General features: G+C 54.1%; 1 non-coding gene across 1 annotated transcript; it reads left to right on the forward strand.

Moving 5' to 3' along the window:
• The first annotated feature begins 2,552 nt into the window (after positions 1-2,552).
• Positions 2,553-2,634, forward strand: TRNAL-UAG. Its single transcript has one exon. It is a non-coding gene; the product is annotated as a tRNA-Leu (tRNA).
• Positions 2,635-3,828: the final 1,194 nt, after the last annotated feature.

Genomic DNA, 3,828 nt, shown 5'->3' on the forward strand with positions numbered 1-3,828 from the left:
GCTCAGGGCAGGGGACTGGGGCATGGGGTTGGGGTGCAAATTAATCCGGTGGCTCCCGGTCAGTGGGGCAGCTGGGGTGCAGATGCAGGCTTCCTGCCTGTTCTGGTACTGCAGACCGCGCTGTGCCCCAGAAACGGCCAGCAGCAGGTCCAGCTCCTAGGCGGAGGCACACAAGGAGCTACACGTGACTCTCGCCCACAGTCACTGCCCTCCAATTCCCACTGCCCGCTTCCCGGGCAATGGGAGTGCGGAGCCAGTCTCAGGGCAGGGGCAGCGTGCAGAGCACCATGACCCCGCTGCCTAGAAGCCGGACCCACTGCTGGCTGCTTCCAGGGTGCAGCGCGGTGTCGTCGTCTGGGGATCCAGGAAGTGGGCGGGCAAAGACCGCCCACTGCTAAAGGATCCCCCCCGAGCCTAAGGGGGGGTCCAAGGACTTGGAAAGCCAAATAATTGCGGGGGACAACTAATAACAACAATAGGGACAGGAGTGCGGTCAAAGGGTCAAACGAAGGGAACCAGACAGGGACACCAAGCAGCGAACCCCGGACAGCGCCCACTGCTCCTCGAAGGTGTCAAGGGAGTCAGTGGACACCACCCAGAAGAACTCTACCCGGAGGCGTGAATGGACGGAGGATCGGAAATAGGCCCCACAGTCACAGGAGACTCCATCGGCCAACCTCCTCACCCTGGTTTTATAGATGGCCACTTTAGCCAGGGCCAGGAGGAGGTTGACCAGGAGGTCCCATGACTGGGTGGGGCCACGGACAGGGAGTGCATAGATAAGAAGGTGAGGGGAAAAGTGCAACCAAAATCTTAACAAAATATTCATGAGGAGCCGGAATAGGGGCTGCTGCCTGGAGCACTCCAGGTAGACGTGCACCAGGATTTCCCTCTTGCTGCAAAAGGGGCAGGTGTCCGGGATTGGGGTGAACCCCGCCAAGTGCACGCCCATGCTCACGGCCCTGTGAAGGAGCTGCCAACTGATATCCTCGGTGGGCCTTGGGATCAAGGTGGAATAGAGGCCAGCCCACCGGGGCTTCTCATCGTGTAGGGACAGGTGGTGTCGTAACAGGCAGGCACTAGCCTTCCTTATCTGGGCAGCACCGCCTATGGGATTTTTAATGTCCCGGTCCACAGTGCTGACCAGAGCAAGAAGAAAAGGAGTACTTGTGGCACCTTAGAGACTAACAAATTTGAGTACTCATTTTCTTTTTGCGAATACAGACTAACACGGCTGCTACTCTGAGACCAGAGCAAGGTGACCCAGTGCCTGACATGCCACAACCCAGTACTGGGTCGTGACCCACGGTTTTTCCTCTCTGTAGCCCACCTCAGGAACTAAGCAGATGCTGCATTTTGTTCCAAATTAACAAAAACTTCGCTTTTTTCCAGAACCAAAAAAGCATCTGACATGTTCTAACTTCTACCATTTGCCTCTTTTAATTCAAAAATAATTGAAGGATTTGGTTTAATATCATACAGTAAAACGGTGTTTCCCCGTAGATAATTCGCAGCCAACAGTCATTAATCAGACAGGCTATAAACCAACAAAAACTGTTTGTTTGTTTGTTTGTTTATAAGGGAAATAGTTGCTCATCCTTAAATATAGCCTTGTTAGTGGTTGCCCCAATACATGCTTGTTCCTCCTTTACTGCTGCTTCAGGGAGGGCTTTCTCTCTCCCCCCATTTCTTTGCTGAACTGAATACTCCTGGGAGAATTCTGCGCAGCTGCACAATGCAGAATTTTGCATTAGGGGGTTGGGGCACTCACAGAATTTGCTTTCGCCCACGGGCATGGGCTTGCAGTGCTGCTAGCCGCCACTGGACTCGACAGAGCCCAGCTTGCACATAAAAGACACGGTTGGGGAAGGGAGAGGGAGCAAGAGCAGTTTTTCAAACCGTGGGTCACGACCCACTACTGGGTCGCGGCGTGTCAGGCACTGGGTCACCTTGCTCCGGTCAGCGCTGCGGCCCGGGACATTCCAAGTCCCGGGGAGGAGCTGAGTCCCGCAGGGGCGGGGGAGGCCCCGGGGGGCGCGCGAGGTCAGACGGAGGCGGACACGTTGCAGAGCGAAGCCTGGGAAACGCACGTGGCGGGGCAGGGACGGGCGCGCGCTCCAAGGGCCGCGCCGCTGGCTGACGATGGCTTCGGCCAGGTGCAGCAGGCCGGGGAGCGACGCCGCAGCAGCGCCACCTGCTGCCCCCGCGGGTTAATGCTGCGCCGCCGGACGCGGCGCTCGGCCCGCCGCCGCTCCGCTGCCCGGGTGGCCCAGAGGGGCTCTTCCGTGCTGTCCACGCTCCCGCGGGGTGTGAGCCCCTCCCCGGCCCCACACGCCTTCCTAACCGGCCGGCCTCCTCCCCGGGAGCTCCCCTTCGCGGCACTTGGTCCCTCCGGCTGCTCTCTGGGGGAGCAGACAAACACCGCCGAGCGCCTGGCGAAGCAGCGGGCGGCTTAAACTCAGTGGCAAAAATAGAGGAGGTGAACCAGGAAAGGCAGCGAATCAGCGCCTATCCTCTCTATATAGCCCTCAAGGTCAACGTAGTAATCAGGTGGTAGCGTGGCCGAGTGGTCTAAGGCGCTGGATTTAGGCTCCAGTCATTTCGATGGCGTGGGTTCGAATCCCACCGCTGCCAGGAAAGCTTTTATTTGCAGGTTTGGGCGATTTTAGTTTCCTATCAGTATTTTTAATTTGTTTCTAATGAAGGAGTGCCAGTTTTATGCCTGACGCGGCCTCATGCATAGTGGTGTGCCCGAGGGCAATTTAGAAGGAAGGGGGTATAAACTTTCTCTGCTATTTTATGTCTGCTTTGTATGTCTTCGTGTTTGTGAATTTGTCTCTTTCCCCATAGAAACCTCTTCCCCTTCAATGCATATATGGTTCTGGTGGAGAATTTTCTGCGGCTGGACCTGATGGGAGCATGATTTCTCATAAGTGTTCAGCCAGTGATCATGCAAGCGGTCAGGTGGACAGATTCCGGGTTCTTATGAAGAGATTTACCCTGCTTCTGGGACAGATGAGCTGAAATTAGTGAAAGAGTTATTGGTGCAGGGATAGACAGAGGGTGAAGGTCTGTGAACCAACATTGATAACCGAGCTGCAGCAATGAAGATCATGGATGCCTTGTCCTGGGCTTGAGTCTGAAGTTGACTGAGATGGGCCCCCCAATCTTTGACAGAAGCACCAACCACCAGACATCTGCCATGTGGGGTTACAGACATGCATGATGACATAAGGCTTGGGAACTGAAGGCTCTCACTGTTGTTACAGGACTGAATTTGAGGATGTTGGAAAGGATAATTATAGAATGGAATTTTTCAGCTGGGAGGTAAGATATGATTATTGCTGCATCAAAGGTCTCCCACTACAAACATTATGCATTGAGAAGGGGGTAAGTGGGACTTTTGCAAATTTAACCGCAGGCCTAGCTGGGACAAGACTTGCCTGATGACTAGTTTCAGAGTAGCAGCCGTGTTAGTCTGTATTCGCAAAAAGAAAAGGAGTACTTGTGGCACCGTAGGCTTATGCTCAAATAAATTTGTTAGTCTCTAAGGTGCCACAAGTACTCCTTTTCTTTCTGATGACTAGGACACTGTTCTGGATCTGGTTGCTGCTTGGCCGAGCCAATTGTAGAAGTAGGGAAAAATTTGAATGTCCAAATGGGCTGCCACCGTTGCCGTGCACTTGGAGAAAACCCTCAGGACTGAAGATAGATTGAAGGGGAGCAATGTGTGTGGATAGTGATTGATGCCCACCAGAAATCAAAGGTACTTCCTGTGGGAGGCATGTATTGACACATGGAAGTACATGTTCTGTAGCTTGGGGGCAC

Source organism: Dermochelys coriacea, chromosome 10, assembly GCF_009764565.3.
Source record: "Dermochelys coriacea isolate rDerCor1 chromosome 10, rDerCor1.pri.v4, whole genome shotgun sequence".
Classification (NCBI taxonomy): Eukaryota; Metazoa; Chordata; order Testudines; family Dermochelyidae; genus Dermochelys; species Dermochelys coriacea.